We start from the raw sequence: 22,424 nt of genomic DNA, 5'->3' as shown, positions 1-22,424 counted from the left end.
CACACAAATCTAGTTCTTCTCTGATAGCTACTAAAGATATTTCTAAGTGCTGCCTAAGGTCAAAATCCATGGGGAACTGCCAGGGAGGGTGCAAAAGAGGCTCTCCAAAACTGTTCCTTAATTGCCTAGCAAAGGTCATCAGATGAAGCATTTATGCCTGCAGTAATACAAAATGGCCATAAGGCTTTGAGGAGATTTCATGAGATGTTGACTGAGACATTCAGTACTACCTCAGCCCAAGACACAAAGGACCGTCAAGGATCATGCTATGCCTTGAACCAGGCCCATGCATCTGGCCCATTCTGATCCCATATTGGTCCTAAGATGGGCTAGTGTTTCTACATTCAACAGCTGCCAGCAGACGCACGCCGCATTCAGGGGGACTCCAATCCCCATAATCCCAAGCACCGGAAGGTGCCAATGCTGAACTTTCCGCGCCCGGAGGCGCACAAATCAATCAATCAATCAATCAATCAATCAATCAATCAATCAATCAATCAAGGGAATTGTATGCGCACTACTCACTCGTGAGGGTCTCAAGGTGCTGGGGGGAGGTGGTAAGCAGCTCCATTCAGTCGAATAGCCAGGTTTTTAGTGTCTTTCTTAAGATGTTTAGGGAGGGGGCGCGTCTGATGTCGATCGGGATCTCGTTACTGGTCTTGGCTGCGATGTAGGAGAAAGCTCTTTCCCCTGTTTTGGCTATGCGGATCCGCTTGGATTTCGGCGAGGGCGAGGTCGGCAGATCAGAGGTTTCGCTTGGGTATGTGGAAGGAGATTCTCTTGTTGAGGTATTTGGGTCCGGCGTTCTGAAGGCATTTGTAGGCGAAGGTGAGTATCTTGAAGGTGATTCTCTTTTCTATGGGGAGCCAGTGGAGGTTCTGGAGGTGTTGGGTGATCCGCTCCTGTCGAGGGATGCCGAGGACAAGTCTGGCTGCAGTGTTCTGTATGGTCAGGAGTTTGCGAAGCAGGGACTTGTTGTTACCGACGTAGAGGGTGTTTCCGTAGTCCAGTCTGCTGGTTATGAGTGCATGGGGGAGGGTCTTCTTTGATTCAGAGGGGATCTATTTGAAGGTCTTTCGGAGGATATGGAGGGTGTTGAAGCAGCTGGAAGCAACGGCGTTGACCTGTCGGGTTCATGGAGAGGGAGGAGTCGAGTACGATGCCGAGGTTACGGGCGTGGCCCATGGGGGTGGGTGGGCTGCCGAGGGCGGTGGGCCACCAGGTGTTGTCCCATGCAGAGTGGGAGGGTCCAAGCACGATGACCTGTGTCTTCTCCGAGTTGAGCTTCAGGCAGCTGCTGCTCATCCAGGCTGCAACGTCCTTCATTCCTTCCTAGAAGTTCAGCCTGGTGGTGATAGGGTCCTGGGTGAGGGAGAGGATGAGCTGGGTGTCATTGGCATAGGATACTGTGCTGAGTCCGTGCTGTCTAACGATGGTGGCTAGGGGGCCATGTAGATGTTAAAGAGTGTGAGGCTGAGCAACGATTCTTGGGGTATTCCGCTGTTGATTTTCGTCAGTTAGGAGAGTAAGGGAGGCAGTCTGATTCTTTGGGGTCTGCCGGTGAGGAAGGAGCGGATACATTCAAAGGCGGTTCCCTGTATTCCGATGTGTCGGAGTCTGGCAGTGAGTGTGCGGTGGGAGACGGTGTCGAACGCTGCAGAGAGGTCCAGTAGGATCAGGGCCGCGGTGTGTCCTTGGTCGAGGACCTTGCTGATGTCATCTGTGGCAGCGAGTCGAGTGGTCTCGGTGCTGTGGTTGCTGCGGAATCCTAATTGGGAGGGGTCGAGGATGGTTTTTTTATTGATGAATCTTGTCAGCTTGGTATTGACGGTCTTCTCAGTGACTTTGGCCGTGAACAGGAGGAGGGAGATGGGTCGGTAGTTCTTGAGGTCTGTGGGATCTGCTGAGGGCTTCTTGAGCAGGGGTCTGACTTTGCGCAATTCCAGTCATCGGGATATATTCCGGTATTGAAGGTGGTGTTGATTGTGTGTCGTAGTTCTGGATGCCGGTGGCGGCTCTGTAGAAGATGTGCGGCGGGCAGGGGTCTGTGGGTGCTCCTGAGTGGATGCTTTTCATGGTTGAGGTGGTGTCTTCGGTGGTGACTGGGGTCCAGGAGGAAATGGTGGGCTGGCTGGCATTGCTGGAGGAGGATGTGGTTTAGGGGTCAGGCGTCTTGTCATTGAGATTCGTAGAGGCCCTCGATTTTCAGACGGAAGTAGTTGCAGAGGTCCTGGGAGGGGGTGATGTCCGCAGTTTTGCTGGGGGGCTTAGTGAATTTCTGGATGATGCTGAAAAGTTCCTTCGAGTTGCTGGAGTTGGCGAGGATCTTGTTTTGGATGAATGTTGTGTGGTGTGGTTGAAGTGGATGTTGTTACCTCCTGTAAAGATGTAGTCCAGGGTGTGTCCTTCCTTGTGGGTAAGTGTGATGACAAGCTGTTTCAGTCTGATGTTGGCGAGGTTGTCCAGGAGGGTGGCAGAGTTGGAGTCGCTGGGGTTGTTGACGTGGAAGTTCAGGTCTCCAATGAGTATGTAGTCCATGGAGATGATGATGTGGGGGGTAATGAGGTCAGCGATGGTATTGGTGAATGGAGCGAGAGGTCTGGGGGGGTCTGTAGGCAAGGGTGCCGTAAAGTGTGGTTCTAGGGCTGGTCTGGATCTGGAAGTGCAGGTGTTCGGTGGTGGAGGAGTCACTGGTGGTGGAGAGTCGGAGGGAGCTCTTGTGTGCTCCCTCCGACTGGGTGGTTAGGGCGGTCCTTCTTCTGGATTTTGTATCCGTCAGGGATGGCGGTGGCGATGTCAGGGGCGGAGGAGGCGTTTGTCCAGGTTTCTGTGAAAAAGGCGACATCTGGTGAGAGGGTGTCGAGGAGGTCCCAGATCTCTATGGCTTGTCTGTGCAGGGAGCGCACGTTGAGGAGGATGCAATTCAGGGCTTCGGTGGAGCTGGCGTTCGGTGTGGGGGTGTGGTCATGGGGTAGTGCCGGTATGGTGTCAGTGACAGCAGGAGAACTGTCCGTGGGTGGTCCTCAGCATGGCCCACTTGCAGCTGTTGCTCCTTCTGGGGTCGAGTGCGAGGAGGGTGGATGCGTCGCAGCAATGGATGGTGGGAGATTCAAGGTTCCTGGTGCTGGTCGCGGTCGGGTTGCGGACAGGCGCAGACGTGCTTGACTTTGGCATGCCTTTGGTCAGCATTAAATAGGGTAGGGGGGAGGGAAGCTCAGCTGGGAGGCAGGCATGAGAACGGCATGGGGGACGGGCTGCGGAGGGGCAGCAGCAGGAAAAAGGCAACGAGAAAACAGGCAGGAAGGATAACAAGGGCACTGGCACAAAAAACAACGAAGGGCAGAAAGAAGAGAATACAGACAAAAACAGGCACAGAAATTGTAGTGAAAAAGCAGTAAGACAGTGAAAAAAGCAGTAAAGACAGGAAAAGACATCACAGCAGAAAACGGGCACAACAAAGGCAGACAGACAGAAGTGGAGCAGAAGAAGAGCAAGGCTCTCCCACTGGTCCACCAGGGACTAGGTATAGGCAGGAGCCTGCGGGTGGAGGAGGGCCTCAAACACCTACCAGGAGAGAGGTGTCTGCAGCAGCGGCAGGCGAGGCTACGTCGGAGCTGCTTGGGCGGAGAGCGGGCCCTCTGCTCACAAATCAAAGACCTTTCTTTTTGTGTCCTCTGCGGTTGCTAGGCAACCTTGTTAAAGAAAATATTATTAGACAGGCTAAATATTTGACTATTTTGTACTGTTTGCGATTGCCATTATGTTGAAGCCCAGAAGAATGACATGATAATGGTGAAAGTTTAAACGAAGTCACAACAAGCATATTTTGATATTATGATGTATTCCATATTGCTAAAAAATGCATTTGAATATTTGTTGAAGGGCTTATACAGGGCCGGCTTTAGGGCGGTGCGCCCGGTGCCACCGCACCAGGTGCTGGCTTCCTGGGGGCGCCGTGTTTGAAAGTTTATTAAGCTTTTGAAGCACCTGCTGCAGCGTTTCTTTCCGCCTGCAATTACCAGGCCTCACATAAATGTCAAGAAAACTCGTGTGATTAATTATCTTCCTGGAGAGAGATCAGCTTTTTGTATAGTTGAGGTTTTGACTTAGGTGAAGTTAGTGCAGAGGGTTATTATGCCTGCTGCAAAGAACGTGTACCAAGTAGATTACAGAGTGCGTATGATGTAAACAGGTCAGCAGATTACTGCATTCAAAAGAGACATCCTTTTGTTACTTGGAATTTATAACTTAAAGTCCTAATATACAACAGTGAACTTTCATCCCAGAACTGCACACACACTGCAAAGTATACATTATTAGAACAGTGATTAATGTTACAAAAAGGGTTAATTTAGCTCGAAATCGATTCTTATTAAAGAAAACTCCCAACTATGCTGTTTCATTTTCGACTCTGCGTTTGTGCTTCTCCGCACCAAGGGGCATATCAACAAGGGCTTTATCTCTGCTTTTTTGGCTTTAAAAACCAAAAAAGGAGAGATAAAACTAGCGCCCTATCAACAACAGGGTGCTAACATGCAAATGTGCATGTTAGCACCCTTGTACTCTACGCTTCCCCTTGCATCTAGGGGCGTTCCAGAGTAAAATAATAGGAGAAATGTCGCTAAGCGACATTTCTCCTATTATCAAGAATATCGCTAAACCTGTTAGAGACAAAAAAAGCAGCGCTAACCGCGGTTAACGCTGCTTTTTTACGTCTGGTATTTTTCTGACTTAGCCATGATATCCTATGGAAGGAGGATATCATGGCTAAGTTTGCCTGTCCCTATCAACAAGGTAACGTGAGATTATCACTGGGTTTCCAGCGATAATCTCACGTTAGCCTGTTAGCATGAGGATTTTTATCGCTATTGAGATAAGCGTTGCTAATAGCACGCTATCTCAGCGATAAAAATTCACGCTAGCCGGCGATAATTATCCTAGCGCTAAGTGCGCTAAGAGATAATTATCGCCGGTTGTTGTTGATATGCCCCTAAGAACTCTTAAACTATACTGCCTACCAGTATGGATGACATGTGACTCCTACACTTTCAGTCATTTGGCTTAAGTAACATTTCCTATACACTGATTTACACTCGTATGATTGATTGTCTCTGTGTAATGTGTGTGTGATGCAAAGTGCTCGGACACCGACACTGGTATGAGTGGCGCTATATAACTAATTCAATGCATCTGAGAGAGTGTGGTTATGGTGACTTGGTCACTGTTAAAGGGTGCTAGTGAGAGAATCCGTCCGTGGTGGAGGTGGTCATTGGGGGTGGGGGGGCGCCAACAAACATTGTCGCACAGGGCGCCACCAGCACTAAAGCCGGCCCTGGGCTTATATTCCGGCAGTGACATCATTGGCTAGCCATCAGGCCTGACTTTTTATAAATGCATATTTGGTGTTGTATATAGATGTTAGGACTACTGGGTTATTAGCCTTATAGGTGACCCATCCTTGCTGTGCGTCCCTCTATAGTCTGTGAGGCCTTTCAGATGGGCCCATTGATATAATCACCTGCTATTAATACATTTTTGTAATTGTGTTCATAGTGTTTGCTTTTATATGTAATAAAGTACTTTTACTTCGAAAAATGCGCCGATCAGACATCTTTTTATTAAGTGTTTTATTGTATTGTTGTGTTCTCAGTCACTTACCCTCTGTACTTCCCCAGGTACGCCTTTGATTGGTCATATTTTCTATGCTGAGAGTCAAATGCTAAAAGGATTACTTGGTTCCTAGTTTTAGGAAACACAGTATGGAGGCCCTTGGATACCAGAAGCAAAATACCTTTGTTGTTACAATCGGGGCCCAATATTTTTGGATTGTCTTTGAATACTCTAATCCAGTTTCTCACAATAACCATTATGCCGAGGCTGACATTATACCTGGAGTGAGCCCCGTTATGCCACAGAAGCCAGCAATATGCTAATAAATAACCATTATACTTGGGGCCATATTATACCAGGAGTGGGCATTATACTGCCACAAATACCTACAATGTGTTAACAATTAACACTTTTATAGAAAGGTGCGTTTTATACTAGGGGTGGACACCATCATGTTATGGATGGCCATATGTACATAGAATTAACATTATAATGCCAAGGCTAACATTATATCAGAGACTGTCATATTCAAGCTATGGATGATGATACAAGATGTATCACCTTTATGCCATGACCAGTATTCTGTAGGAATGGGTATTATTGTGCCATGGCTGTCCACATTCAAATGGTTGCACCATCGAAATTCTAACCAGAGAAGCTATATTTTGCTGTGCTAAAGAAGATGAAACCTCTCACTTGAGTGGAGATTTTTCATTTAGAGACAGACAACAATTTAGAGAAAGGTCTTGTGAAAAGTTCCATGAAAATTAGCCTCATGAAGTATTTGAGGTGCAGTCATTCCAAGAACCAATGATGCATGTTTATATTGTTCTAGTCTCAGACCTTCACCAAATGCTTAATTATTACTATAAATACTTCCTAGAAATGGACACTCTACCACAATCACAGCAAACGTTACATCCTCCGCTAGATACCCATCGCGGTCTACTAGACCAGTGGTTCTAAACCTGTGGTCAGGAGACCCCGGCATTGTATAAATTTAAAGAAGCAAAATGTAAAACTTAAAATGTTATTTAAATGTGATGGAATTTACAAGTGGAGACTAAAGCCTAAGTCTGTATCCTCAGATTGATTCATGAGAGCAGTGTAAGTGCATCAAACAGAATATAGTATGGCCAACGAGTGACTTCAATTGGATTTAGAAAAGCTCCAACCTTCCCATTGAAATTAAAATGTTTATTTAATTTTTTTAATATTTGTTTGTGAATTAAATAAACAATCCCATCTTTTGTCTATTTGTTTGATGAATGCATATTTCTGTGTTTTAGTGTGAATTGTTTTGTGGTTCAAATCATCGAAAATACTTGAGGCCTTATTACGAGTATGGCGGCCCTCATGACTGGTGTACTCGTGGTGGCGGTATGACGATCTACCCACAGTATTATGAGAATGGCGGTTGGTCCGCCACGAGACTGCGGGCTCAGCCGGGATCAAGGATCTCGCTGGGCCGTTGGTCTGCAACCGGCATGAATATGCTGGCGGTGCTGCTGCTGGCACTGCTGAGTATATTACCATTTGCCTTTCCACTGCCTTTTTCATGGCGGTGCGCCTGCCATGAAAAGGTGGCAGAGAGGCAACTAAGGGGGCCCTGCCGGATCTGGGCCTTCAGCGTAAGGACTGGTCGGCCAGTGCATTACTTGTTCGAAAAAATAGTCCAGTCTAGCAGGAATATGCCTACTAGAAACAAAACAAACTGCCTATTACTAATATTTGGAACAAGTATTCTCGACAGGATGATGTTCCCTTACACACCTTTCGTTGCTTGTTTCATGATCAAGTTCCCCATCTAACACTGGGAGGCATCCTGGGAAGGCTCTACCATATAGTCTGCTTCTCTTTTATGTGATTGGTATATTGTGTTTAGTGTGGGTGTGAGTGAACTGATGTGTAGGTAAAATAAAAACAAAAAAAGCTACAATTTTGTTTAGAGGTAGGCCACCATACAGGGGAAACGTTTTCTTAAAAGAGCATTAATGAGCTCTTTAAAGATAATTTTGGAAATTACAATCTACGCCAGTGTACAACTATTTCAAAACACTGAATCACAATCAGAGAGTCTAAAGTTATTACTGGCAAACACTGGGATAATACTGGATGGGGATGCTATTCACAGAAGCCAAGAGCATCTTGAACGTTGAGGGTTGTGTGGAGCAGAGTAAAACCAGGGACCTCTTTACACGTATTTCAAATTATATAAATGTTTGCAAGACAACAATGTTTTCCCTCAGGGATGTATTTCAGGTTACATAGAAAATGATTCCTTCGTCCAGCCCGCCCCACTTTCTCTTCTCCCCACTGCATTTCCTTGTGCCCCATATGACCAGTAAATCCTTGCATTGCCTGCACTGCCTATCTCCCAAAAAATCAAAATCTATACTTGTAACATCCCTGAAAACAGACATCCATTTAAGATATGCAGTAGGTGAGAAACCACCAGCACTCCCTGTTGGCTTGCAGCCAGATTTTTATGCTAACTCAATTATGCCATTGTTGCCAGATATGCTGGCTTATGCACTCCCTTCACCTGCATGGACACTTAACCTATCAAGGGTAAAGTGTAATGTCAGAGATAAGGTCAGTCAACAACCACCTGGCACCAACACCTAGTTCCAGATTTACATATTTACTTTGAACAGGACTGACAAGAAAGCCCTTCCTTCAAAGATGTTTGGAATGTCTCTAAAAAAACAGGTACAGCAGTACATGAAAGCTGACAGCAAATACTATAAATCTGAGGCCTGAGCTACGACACGCGAAAGGGTTTAACTTTATGCTCTGCAACATAGTCATATAAACTAGATTAATTCAGATGCGAAAAATTCACTTGCAGTGCGGTTCTAAGATAACACCACTTTACTCTTTAAACTGTTCATTTTGTGATCAAAACCCTATAAGTGTTACTCCTAACAAAATAGAGCTGTTACTTTCCCAGGACCCTCACACTAAATGTTCGAGTTGGAATGGTACGATTAGTGCATGAAATTTCACACTGCCTATGCTTCTTTTCCCAGAGTGAGGTCTTGCAAAATGTTGTTGTATAGTGCCAGTTCAATATCTTATATCTGATGTGAGAAATTGGATTGTTGGATGCAGGGGTAGGGGCTCAGGGACCTACTCAAGCAGCAGCCACAATCCTTGTCAGGGTGAACCACAAAAAGTCACTAAATGAACCTGTGCTTAATCCTCTGGTAGCTTGGCACAAAAGCAGTCAGGCTTAACTTAGAGACATGCAGCACACAAACATTAATAAAGTGAAAACACAACACAAGAAACATCCCACACCGATTCAGAAAAATATAGTAGCTTTCAACAAATGATTTGACACTAAAATGTCAAAAATCCTATCAGTGGAACCATCTTTATGAATTTGTAAAGTTTAAAGAGAATAATAGTGCCTAAAAGATCAAAGCGCCATCCATGAACATCTAGTCACGTGAGAGTGGGGCAAAGTGGTAAGTTGTAGCTGACTGCGTTGGAGTGTGATTTGGATACACAAGTGGATTACACCCAGTCTCCACTTGACTTCAAACTTGGACAATATTTGCTGAAACAATATCAGAGAAGGTGAAAATCAGCGGGGCCAGGCAGCTGTTGGTGTCTGAGAAGGAGACACAATCATCGGGGAACCTCTGGACGAAGTTGTGGGGAAGATTTCTACATTCTGACTTGAAAGTCAAAAATCTCCAGCAGGTTGTAGCCAAGAAAGGTTCTACAAGGCTGGATACCCTTCTGGGCATGAGCTACTGTACAGAATTTGCTGCTGCTGTGAACCAAGGGGGGTGAGCAACCCTGATGTCAGCCATGATGTCAGGCTGACCAGCGATGCGCCATGGCCGGGTTGTTGTGCAAGTAAGTCCTGGCCTCCTCTCGGTTCTCAAGGCACATTTTCATGGAACAATTTTTAAGTTCCAAGTTTTGTATTTGGGCTTTCTCGACCCATATAGCATCACTTCCAAGGGGCAGTACTGTACGGGCACAACTTGGAGTGTCAGAACTCAATCAGACTGGGTACAGGGATGGGTTCAAGATGGTTGGAGCCACTTCTGTCCCTGATGCTTTCCTCAGGAGGCCAGCCAGCTAACTAGCTCTTGGAATCATTTTGGAAGTCTTGGGTTCAAGCCGAAAAGCAGGTCTCAAGCAGCAGAACACTCCTCTGAGGGCACAGGGCAGGTTTCGGTCAGCACGGCATTTTCCTTGGTGCAGCAGGGCAGTTGCCTAAAGTACATACCAGGCCACAGGCAGCCGGGCAAGCTTCTGGGAGTCCTGTGCAGGCTGCAAACAATTCATAGGTTACCACTTCTAGGAGGTGGTAACCTATTCACAAAGGAGAAAGGGCCCTATTGGGAACCCTCTCCTTTGTCAATGTAAAAAAGTTTGTTTAACAGTTTGAAGTGGTCCAGGGTACCAAAGCCAACTCTTAAACTTTATAACAAAAATATTTTTTTCATTCAATGTAAGGAACATATTCTGCTTTTTAAAAATCCTTTATCTTTCTGCAGTAACAGGCCACTTTCCTGTGATGGCCTCAAATAAGAGTGAGTCACAATTTGAGACCTATATTATGAATAGTAATGAGGTATATCAAATTGCGAACTACTCTGAATGATAAATAGTACATAGGTTGGTTGGCAAAATCAGAATAGATTTGGAAATTTGGTGCTTAATTTGTGGTATTTGGAGGAAATACCATGTTGGGAAACAGAAATATTGGAAACAAAATGTTGTGATGCAAAAATATTGTGATGCAGAAATCTCAGGTAAATAATACCACTGTTAAGAATATCACTGTTGTAAATATCGTTTTCAATAATATAGTTGGAATGAATATCGTGTTTAAACTTATTTAATGTGTTTTAGTTTATATATTAGTTTGAGGTGTTAGTACCCTGAGGAGACTTAAAGTAGTACAGCATGCAGCGGCCAGATTGGTCCTAGGGCGTCCTCGTAGAGCGTCTGCCTCTGCCGCCCTGAAGACTGTTCACTGGCTCCCGATCCATAAAAGAATTTTGTTCAAACTACTGTTGACAACTTTCAGAGCATTTTGCCGTTTGGGTCCTGTATACCTCTCTACAAGATTCAAACCATATACCACAATGAGGACACTTAGATCTAGCTCTGCAAATCTACTTACAGTGTCTGGCTTCAAATTGTCAACCAAAGGAGGGAAATCAGCAACGGTATTGGGGGCAAAGGCCTGGAATTGTATGCCAAAGGAACTTAGAGCGATAGAACAGGAAGAGCAGTTGAGAAGGGCCCTAAAGACTTGGATTTTTGGAATAACAGATGTCTGCTGTCTGGCCCTGATTTAGCTCTCATACTGATATAGCTGACCTTAGTTATCTACAGCGCCAGGAGACTCCATTAGCAGTGACAGCTGCGCTATATAAGCTACACTTTTCATTTCATTTCATTTAATTTCATTGTTTGTATAGTTGTTACTTTTTTTAAAATATATTTGCAAGATTAAGTGATTTAGAAGTTTTAATTTGAATGCTAACAGTAATTTGTAGTGTTGTGGCGGATTGTTGGGTATTTAGGATTGGAAGTTAGTTAAATATTAATTATTAATAATTTTTGAGTAAGTATGTGACTGATATTCATTATGTATATTATGTTTGATTGATTTATTACACTTTTAGGTGACGGTTGCTATGTTTGTAGGGGTATAGAGTGGGAAGTTAATTAGGTGATAATTAATTTACAATTCATTTATAATTTATTATTAATTAGTTAATTGATTATTAATTATCCACATTATGTAAAAATGAGTTATTTTAGTTATATTTTAGTGGTCAGTACCTGTGTTTGTAGGGTAGTATAGGGTGAGAAATTAATTAAATAATAATAAAAAGTAAAACTTAATATTAAATATTTAATTGATAAAAAAATAACTAAACTGTGTATTAATTATGCGTTTTTGTCATATTTTAGGTGTGGACTGCGAGGTTTGTAGAGAGGGAAATTTATTAAGTAATAGTAAACAACTGTTATTGTTAATTAACTATGTAATTAAATAATAATTATGTAAATTTTGTCGTCTTTATTTTCATTATATTTTAGGTGTGGGTAACTAGATGTGTGAGGGTTTAAGGTGGAAAATTAATTAAGAAATAATTAAATACCTATTATTTTTTATTGAAAATTAATTATTACATTGTTTATTAATTTTGGTATTTGATACGTTTTGTTTATTTTTTGCATTTTTATGTACATTTATGTTAAGTAATAATAGTTATATTTAGAGTTTTATATTGTTTGTAAATAAGAAGGGTTATTCAACTATGCAATATTGTGTACCTACTGCTGCTTAGATTTAACCCTTCCGAAGCCCATCGCTTTCTCTAAGGTTGCACAGGGAAGAGTACATTTTACCCCTTCAAAGTCCAACGCTTTCCATGCTGTTGCACAGGTTTGAGACGGAATAGTACATTTAAACCCTCTGAAGTCCAATACTTTCCTTATTGTTGCAAAGACTGGAGTGGGAAAAGTAAATGCAACCCTTCCTAAACCCAATGTTTTCCCTACTGTTGCACAGACTGGCAAGAGAATTGTAAATTTAACCCCTCCAACTTACAACGCTGTCTGCACTGTTGTATGGACTGGAGTGCGAATAGTAAATCTTACCCCTCCGAAGTCCAAAACTTTCCCTACTGTTGCACAGACTGCAGTGAAAATAGTAAATCTTTCCCCTCTGAAGTCTAACACTTTCCCTACTATTGTACAGACTGGAGTGGGCATGGCAAATCTTACCTCTTCAAAGTCTATTGCTGTCCCCACTGTTGCACAGACTGGAGTGGGAATAGTACATTTAATCCCTCCTAAGCTCAAAACATTCCCTACTGTTGCCCAGACAGGAGTGGGAAAAGTAAATGCAACCCCACCTAAACCCAACGTTTTACCTACTGTTGCACCGACTGGAGTGGGAATTGTAAATTTAACCTGTCCACAGTCCAACGCTGTCCCTACTGTTGCATGGACTGGAGTGCTAATAGTAAATCTTACCCCACCGAAGTGCAATGATTTCCCTACTGTTGCTTGGATTGATGTGGGAATAGTATATGTAACCCCTCCATAGTCCAACACTTTCCCTACTATTGCACAGACTGGAGTGGGAATAGTAAATCTAACCTCTCCGAAGTCCACTGCTTTTCCTACTTTTACACATAATGGAGTGGGAATAGCAAATCTTACCCCTCTGAAGTCCAAGGCTTTCCCTACTGTTGCACACACTGAAGTGGGAATAGTACATTTAACCCCTCTGATGTCCAACACTTTTCCTACTGATTTATAGACTGGAGTGGGAATAGTAAATTGAACCCCCTCCGAAGTCTAATAGTCTCCCTACTGTGTGTCTATATATATATATACACATATCTACACACACACACACACACACACACACACACACACACACATATATCTATATATATATATACACACACACACACATATATATATATTCACTGAAAAAAACATAGGTTTCAGGGACGTTATAGTTACTTGGACATTGGACTGATATAAAACCATAGAAATTCGCCTGTTATAGTTAGTTGAGCTAACTATAACTCTCGCGCCCGCAATGCACTGGTGATAACGTCCCAAATTACATCACTCATGACATGGTCAGTGACCACTCATGACATCACTGATGACATCTCAAATGACATCACTGATGACATCATCCAGTGAATGTGTGTTTCTGTAAAGTTTAAATATTTTTCATATATATCTATGCCAAGGTCTATTGAAGAATGAGTGGATGTAGAAGTGACTGAATGGATTATTTAGTAGATGCATGACTGACTTTATAAGTCACTGATTGAACGTATGTTACTGAATGCATGGGTTAGTGACTAAACTGTGTGAATGTCTATATTAGTCTCTCAGTTGGTGTGTAAGCAGGTGCATGGGTTGGTGAGTAGCTACAGCAGTCTCTATATGGGTTATTTATTGATTGTATGAGTATCTGTATGGGTGTCTGAGTGTCTATGTGGGTGGGTGGGGGGTGTCTGACTCTTTGCATACATGTCTGAATGACTGATTCACTGGTTGTATAGATTCAAAAGCGCATCTCGGAAGGGCTGTATGGGTAGCTGTGTGTTGATTAGTGAATTGATGTTTCTGTTGTATATATGTGAGTAACTATATTTGTTTTTAGACAGTATATGTTAGTGTTAGGGTGTATAATTGACTATACATGAGAGAGAGAGTGATTGCATGAGTGTCTACATACATGAATGTGTACTTCTATTAGTGATTGTATAAGAGAGTAAGTATGTGTTAGCATCTATATAAATAAGGGAGGTGGTGTGTGTATAAATAAGTCAGGTTGTGTGTATATATCTGAATAAGTGAGTACATGGGTGTGATTAATTTTTGGCATGACTGAGTAGATGTGTGAGTAACTCTATGGATCAGTAGCACTGTGTGAATGTATGTATAGGTGTATGAGTGGATATTATACTGATGTAATGATGAGTGACAGCATGTATGTGTCGCTGTATGAGTGTATGTCTAGCTCACAATATATAGGTAGGAATCAGTGGATGGTATCTAGTATCTGCTATTGGTGTGTCTATGGTTTCAAAAATGGTAGTCTGTATTTTAGAGTACGTGTTTTAAAGGTTATATCAGAGTGTGAGGAGTTGTGTCAGACTATCACGTGGATGATGTCATCAGTGATGTCATTTGAAATGTCATCAGTGATGTCATTTGAGATGTCATCAGTGATGTCATGAGTGATGTCACTGACCATGTCATGAGTGAGTGATGTAATATGTGATGTTATCACCAGTGCATTGCGGGCGCGCGAGTTATAGTTAGCTCAACTAACTATAACAGGTGAATTTCTATGGTTTTATGTGAGACCAATGTCCAAGTAACTATAACGTCCCTAAAACCTATGGTTTTTTCAGTGAATTTCTATGGTTTTTTAAATGCTAATTTCTAACTATAAGGTGCCTGAAACCTGTTTTTTTCAGTGAATTTCTATGTTTTTTAAAATGCTAATTTCTAACTATAACGTGCCTGAAACCTATGGTTTTTTCAGTGAATTTCAAAAGCTTTTTTAAATGAAAATTTGTAAGTCTAATGTACCTCAATCCTATGTTTTTTTTATTTTCTATATATGTTCATATATATATATTTAAATAAAATTGTGAATAATTTTTAGTTAAGAAAACTAGATGCATTTTATATTATACAGAAGTCGCGCACCCTTTCACGCACCCTACACAATGGCTGCGCGCATTCCGGTAGCCATTTTGAAAAGCCGTGCTGAGGTCGCGACTTCAGCGTAGTTTGTAAAGTATGAAATATCTTTAAATTAATTTCATAGTTTTCCTTTAAGTGTTTGTCTAAATTTATTATTAAAAGTATTTTGAAAGTATTATTTTCAATTAGACGAAAGTAAAGTTACGAAATACGCGGTGTAGCCGCTTAATGTACACGACATCTCCCCGCACGTATTTCCAGAGTCGCGCCGTGATCGTTCTGAGATCACGCCGAAGTCGCGACTTCGGCTTATTTTTAAAGTTGAAAAAATGACTATAGAAAGTTTGAATATGATATTAGACTGAAGAGTTTTGCTAATATACTTAATCAAAGTTGATAGAAATTTTTATTTTATAGTGTATAATGGTATATATGATTTTCACGGGTGCGCGAAGGGTGCGTGATGAGTGCGCCCACCCTATGCGACTTCATGTCAACAAAAGAAAAAAGTAATCTGATTGGTTGAAATCAATTTCATTGTGAAAGAGGGAAGATCCATCCTTCTGATATTTCCCTTACTTTTTGTCCTTGATACAGAGAAGACCTGTTTCTTGTTTCTCTTTATATTGATATACCTTTTTTGCGTGTTTGTTTATTTTTAATACAACTATGGCTTCTAGTTTTGCCGAAGTTGATCCACTTGCCGTAGAGGAGGAAGAACAGATGGTGCAGCAGAAGAAGAAAAGCAAGGAAAGCATTGTTTGGTCCTTTTTTATTGTTCAGGAGGGAGAAAAAAGGTAAATGCAAGAAAAGAAACTTGCATTATCTGTGTGAGTGCTGTCCAGAGGCTCCGATAAAAAGTACTCTTGCGGTACGAGTAGTATGAAAAAGCATATGGAGACCATCCACCCTGTACACCTTGCAAGAGAGGAAAGTAAGAGACAGTTGAATGCTGCTGCTGAAGAAGACCCCAGTACACCATCAACTTCTGCACAGATTCCATCTGCACCAAGGCCTCACATCATGTCTGAATTTTTAAATGCAGCAGTTAGTTGCATTAAGTGCGCCACCGAGTTCTGTGTTGGCGAACAGTGCATTGATGTCATCTCTGCTGCTCTTAAAGCGCACAAATGTTAATTTATTTTTTATAATGCACTTTTGTTTTTGTTCAAGAGATCATTTCCTGATCTTCATGTTTCTCTGTTGTTTTTAAAATAAAAAACACACAAAATTAGTAAAAAAGGTTAAAAAAAAAAAAAAAAAAATTGTTCCATAAAAAAGAGGTTCTTACGGAACCACATTTACTGGTTAAAAAATGAAAAATTACCTGAGTGATTGCATGAGAGTATGAACACTATTTGGGTGATCAGAGAAATGCAATTATAGTGCATGGTTATTTTATGAATGTTTGAGAAGTGGCAACGTGATTGAATGAGTTCATGTATAATAGCAGGGTAATTGGAGGAGTGCATGAGTAGTGTGTTAGTGATTAGATGAGTGCATGTGTAGTGCACAAGTGATTGTAGTAGTGGATGATTACTGCCTGGGTCATTCAATGAGTACATGGCTACTGACTGGATGATTAGAGTACTGAAATGAGAGTGCATGGTGAATTTATAAGAGCTTGGGTATTGGTGGAGTGATTGGATAAGTATATTGGTGCTAGATGGGTGATCGGAGGAGTGCATGGGGTGTGACAGGGGGATTGCTGGAGTGCATAGGTACTAGCTGAGTAATTGGAGGAGTGAATGAGTAGTGTATAGGTGGTTAGAGGTCTTCATGAGTAGTGTATGGAGGATTATAGCAGTGCATGAATTAGTGTCTGGGTCATTGTATGAGTACATGGGTAGTGTCTGGATGATTAGAGTTCTGCAAAGAGAATGCATGGTGAATTCATAAGTGCTTGGGTATTGGCGGAGTGTTTGGAGAAGTCTATGGTACTGCATGGGTGATTGGAGGAGTGCATGGGAAGTGAGAGGGGGATTGCTGGAGTGCATGGGTACTACCTGGGTAATTGGAGGACTGAATGAGTAGTTTGTAGGTGGTTAGAGGTCTGCATGGAAAGTGCATGGAGTTTTGTAGCAGTGCATGAGTTACTGCCTGGATCATTGAATGAGAACATGGGTAGTGACTGGATGATTAGAGTACTGCAAGGAGAGTGTATGGTGAATTTATAAGTGCTTGGGTATTGATGGAGTGATTGGATTAGTGCATGGTATTGGCTGGGTGACTGGAGGTGTGTATGGGGAGTAACAGTGTGATTGCTGGACTGTACGGATAGTGCCCGGGAAAATGAAGGTGTGAATGACCAGCGCATAAGTGGTTAGAAGACTGCATGGATAGTGAACATGTTATTGTAGCACTGCATGTGTTAGTGTCTGGGTCATTGCATGAGTACATGGGTAGTAAATGGATGATTAGAGTGAATTTATAAGTGCTTGGGTATTGGCAGAGTTATTGGATTAGTATATGGTACTGGCTGGGTGACTGGTGAAATGCATGGGGAGTGACAGTGTGATTGCTGGGCTGTATGGGTGCTACCTGGGGAAATGAAGCTGTGAATAAGCAGTGTATAAGTGGCTAGAGGACTGTATGGATAGTGTGCATGTTATTGTAGCACTGCATGTGTTCGTGTTTGGGTCATTGCGTGAGTACGTGGGTAGTGACTGGATGATTAAAGTACTACGAGGAGAGTGTATGGTGAATTTATAAGTGCTTGGGTATTAACAGAGTGATTAGATTAGTACATGGTACTAGCTGGGTGACTGGAGAAATGCATGGGGAGTGACAGTATAATTGCTGGACTGCATGGGTACTACCTGGGAAAATTAAGGTGTGAATAAGCACTGTATAAGTGGGTAGAGGACTGCATGGATAGTGCACGTGTTATTGTAGCACTACATGTGTTAGTGTCAGGGTAATTGGATGAGTACATGGTTAGTGACTGGATGATTAGAGTACTGCAAGGAGAGTGTATGGTGAATTTACAAGTGCTTGGGTATTGGCGTAGTGATTTGATTTGTATATGATACTGGCTGGATGACTGGAGGAGTGCATGGGAAGTGACAGTGTTATTGCTGGACTGTACGGGTACTACCTGGGAAAATGAAGGTGTTAATAAGCAGTGTATAAGTGGTTAGAGGACTGCATGGATAGTGCACATTTGATTGTAGCACTGCATGCGTTAATGCCTGAGTCATTGTACAAGTACATGGATAGTGACTGGATACTTAGAGTGCTGCAAGTTGACAGAATGGTGAATTTATAAGTGCTTGGGTTTTGGCGCAGTGATTAGATAAGGACATGGTACTGGCTGGATGATTGGAGGAGTGCACGGAGAGTGACAGTGTGATTGCTGGACTGCATGGGTACTACCTTGGTAATTGGAGGAGTGAATCAGTAGTTTGGAGGTGGTTAGAGGACTGCACGGATAGTGCACATTTTATTGTAGCAATGCATGTGTTAATGCCTGAGTCCTTGTACAAGTACATGGATAGTGACTGGATACTTAGAGTGCTGCAAGTTGACAGCATGATGAATTTATAAGTGCTTGGGTTTTGGCGCAGTGATTAGATAAGGACATGCTACTGGCTGGATGATTGGAGGAGTGCACAGAGAGTGACAGTGTGATTGCTGCACTGCATGAGTCCTACTTGGCTAATTGGAGGAGTGAATCAGTAGTGTGTAGGTGGTTAGAGAACTGCATGGATAGTGCACATTGGATTGTAGCACTGCATGTGTTAATGCCTGAGTCATTCTGCAAGTACATGGATAGTGACTGGATACTAGAGTGCTGCAAGTTGACAGCATGATGAATTTATAAGTGCTTTGGTTTTGGTGCAGTGATTAGATAAGGAGATGGTACTGGCTGGATGATTGGAGAAGTGGACGGAGAGTGATCATGTGATTGCTGGACTTCATGGGTACTACCTGGGTAATTCGAGGAGTGAATCAGTAGTGTGTAGGTGGTTAGAGGATTACATGCATAGTGCACATTTGATTGTAGCACTGCATGTGGTAATGCATGAGTCATTGTACAAGTACATGGATAGTGACTGGATGCTTAGAGAGCTGCAAGTTGACAGCATGGTGAATTTATAAGTCTTGGGTTTTGGCGCTGTGATTAGATAAGGACATGGTACTGGCTGGATGATTGGAGGAGTGGACGGAGAGTGAACGTGTGATTGCTGGACTGCATGGGTACTACCTGGGGAACTGAAGGAGCGAATAAGAAGTGAGGAGGTGGTTAGAGGACTGCATGGATAGTACACATTTGATTGTAGCACTGCATGTGTTAATGCCTGAGTCATTGTACAAGTACATGGATAGTGACTGGATACTTAGAGTGCTGCAAGTCACTCCCCCCTGCCCTTGAGCAGGACCGCCGACTATCACTTTTTCTCTATGTAGGCTGCTGCAAGAGCAGCCTACATAGAGAAAATGGCCCAGCTGGGGCGCTCTCCGCTGCACCTCACCAATCACAATGCTGCCATTGCAGCGTTGTGATTGGCGGAACGGAGGGAGGCTGCCTTTCCTGATGAGATGAGAGCTGCAGGAACCAGAAAACGCAGGACGGCGGGAGTCGGGATCCATCCAGAAGCTGAGGTGGCGCGGGACGGTAAGTTTTATTTTATATTTTTTTAATTAAACTCAATAGACAACATGTATTATTCCAGTGAAGGTGAGTGTGGCTGCGGTGAGAGTGAATGTTGTTCCAGTGAGGCAGAATGTGGTTGCACTGAATGTGAATGTTGGCGCAGTCATGGTGAGTTTGGTTATAGTGAGGTTTGGGTTTTTGCAGTGAGGGTGACTAATGCCCATTGATAATAAATGTAGTTGCAGTGAAGTGGAAATTGTTTGCAGTGAGGGTGTATATGGTTGCAGCGAGGGAGGGGGGGTTGTACTGAGAGACAGAGAGTTGGAGCACAGTTGCACTGCGAGGGAATGTACTTCCATTCACACAAAGCTCCAGTGAAGGTGAACTTGGTTGCAGTGAGAGTGAGTGTGGTTACAATGAAAGTGGTGTTTGCTGCAGCGTGGGTGGGTGTGATTTGCGGTGAGTATGAATGGGAATATTGGCCCATCGAGTGTGAATGTGGCTCTACGGAGAGTGAACACGGGTCTAGTGAGGAGGTACATGTTTGCAAGAAGGGTTATGTGACTACAATGATAGTGCGCGTGTGTGTGTGCGTGCTAGTGTGTGTGTGTTGTTTCAGACAAGTTAAGTGTGGTTGCTGTGAGAGTGCATGTGATTGCAGTGTGGGTTTATGCCGTTTCAGCAACAGTTTATATGGTTGCAGTGAGGTTTTGCGCAGTTCCAGTGAGGGTGAATGTGTGACTGCTGTAATGTAATCAGTACCAGTGAGAATGAATGCGGCTGCAGTGAGGACGAATGCAATTACAGTAAAGATTAGGCGGTTCTAATGAGGGTGATTGCGGTTGCAGTGCGGATACATGTGGTTCTAGTGAGGGTGATTGCGGTTGCAGTGCGGATATGTGTGGTTCCAGTGAGGGATCGCACAGTGCCACTGCCCTGAAATTGAATGTGGTTGCAGGGAGATGTTTGCAGCCTCAGTCTGCATGCAGGCATAGTGAACGGAGTACGGGTACAGTGACAGCGACTTTGTTGGTAGTTAGCATCAAGGCAGGTGAAGTGAGGGGAAAATAGTTGCAATGTGCATGGCTCCAGTCCAGTGAGGGTAAAGTAAGGGGGCGCACCTGTTAATATTGCAGCAGGTGCAGTGCCAGTGGGGTGCAGAGATGTCAAGGGCCCACTTCACCACAATTAGAGGCTGTATTTTAGTGAGGGTGGTGCGTTTTAGTGGCGGTTTGTGTTTGCAGTGAGATTGCTGCAGCGAGATGGAATACAGTCGCAGTGAGGATGGATGGTTTGCAGTGACAGTGTCTGGGCCTGTTGTGAAGGTGAGTAGTTGTACTAATATCTAGGTTTTGTTGATAAATCTAGGCCTCATGCTCTTGCAAACCAACTGACTGTAACAGCAATCCCAGCTTAATGGCCGTGCCTGCGGAGACATTAGGACCAGCCGATGATAATTTCATGCGTATTATTTTAATAATAACGTTTTCATAAAGCGCTTCTTTAAAAGCCACTGCTGCTTCTATGCGCTGTACACAATATGTGTTATTCTTCCACAATGCAATGGTCCTCGGTTTACCGACCTTGGAAGCAAGAATGAGCCCTGTGTGGGTCCGGAATGAACGGGTCACACATGGCATCAGCGGCGGACTCTGAGTTAATAGGCAGTGCGATGTGTCCTCCGGCGGTGGGTTTGTCGCCAGGTTTTGGGGTTTGCTTGTGTGCTTCAGTTGATTCCCCCCTTTTCTCCCTGACCTCCTGGGTGCCCTTCAACGCTCCGTTGATCCCGTACAGTGCCTCGTTGTTCTGATTTTTGCAGCACTGTCTCAGCACCCCCAGCTCTTCCTCCAGGTCGCTGAGGTCGCCAATTCACATTTCATCCACACACTTAATGGAGAGGCACGCGTGTTCACTAAGCAATGACAACTGTATATATATAAATCTTTATTCGGTTATATAGAAAAACATTTATAACCATAAAAGTACATAAAAAGAACAATCACAGAAAATTTACTCGATACATAAAGTTATATGGGGTAACAGAAATTACTTCAATCAAGGTTTTTTCTATGATTATAGATACACTTCAAAAAAGTAACGACACTTTTTGTAATCAGTATAGTGTCCAAAAATTGCAGGTACAACATAGCAGGACAACACCTTCTAAAGGCGAGAGTTCTCAACAGAGGAGTTAACCGCAATTTACGATGATCAGAATAAAACTTACAAAACAAAACAGTGTGCATTGTTGTTTGAACTGAGATATCATCACAGGGGCATGCCGCTAAGTCCTTTTTCCAGATATTGCATTTAGGGAAAGCTACGAGCTTATGGAAGACATTCAGTCTAAAACGTGTCAACAAAAAACGCTCAAATTGTGAGTCAACATAGGTCAAGTATGGTTCAATTTCCAAGGTAGTTGCGACTGTCAAGGAGTGTTGAACAGATGTTTTACTTATCTCCTTGCTCAGCCGCAGTTCTTCCAAGTGAGAAAGAGCTCTTGTTTTTAGGTCTTTCTTTGAAATGCCAGACATTAATTCGGGATTAACATAGTAGTTGTTCAGACCCAAATCAGTAAGGAAATTTTTTACATACGACAGCCACTCGATTTTCCCAGCATGCTCCAAGGACATGCAGTCTGCCACAATCTCCTTTGTAAGTAAGTTTTTTGATGACGTCCAAACGCGGCGCCACAATAGAAGAGGTTGGATTTTAGCCAGGTCTTCAATGTGGGCCATACCAAGTTCAGCGTGGCAGGAAAAAGTAGATGCACATTTGGGAGTCATCAGGAGAAATCTCGTAAAAGTATTTTCTGCAACTTGCAACACGCTCATATTTTTATGACCCCACAAGCCTGCCCCGTAGAGTGCGGTGGAGTGGCACTTTGCTACGTAAATGCGAAGAAGTTCTACGGGCGGCCTCTTTCCCAATTTCTGGGAAAATTTTATAAGGGCCATAATTGCTCGCAAGAGTTGATGTTTTC

The 22,424-nt window shown here is 43.1% G+C and overlaps 1 protein-coding gene across 3 annotated transcripts in view; it reads left to right on the top strand.

Moving 5' to 3' along the window:
* Positions 1–22,424, top strand: part of LOC146816633 (cytochrome P450 2K4-like) — a 481,215-nt gene that overhangs the window by 64,368 nt on the left and 394,423 nt on the right. The gene's annotated exons all lie outside the window — the stretch shown is intronic.

The sequence above is a fragment of the Triturus cristatus genome, chromosome 6 (assembly GCF_964204655.1).
Source record: "Triturus cristatus chromosome 6, aTriCri1.1, whole genome shotgun sequence".
Taxonomy (NCBI): domain Eukaryota; kingdom Metazoa; phylum Chordata; class Amphibia; order Caudata; family Salamandridae; genus Triturus; species Triturus cristatus.
This window is presented reverse-complemented; position numbering and strand designations above follow the sequence as displayed.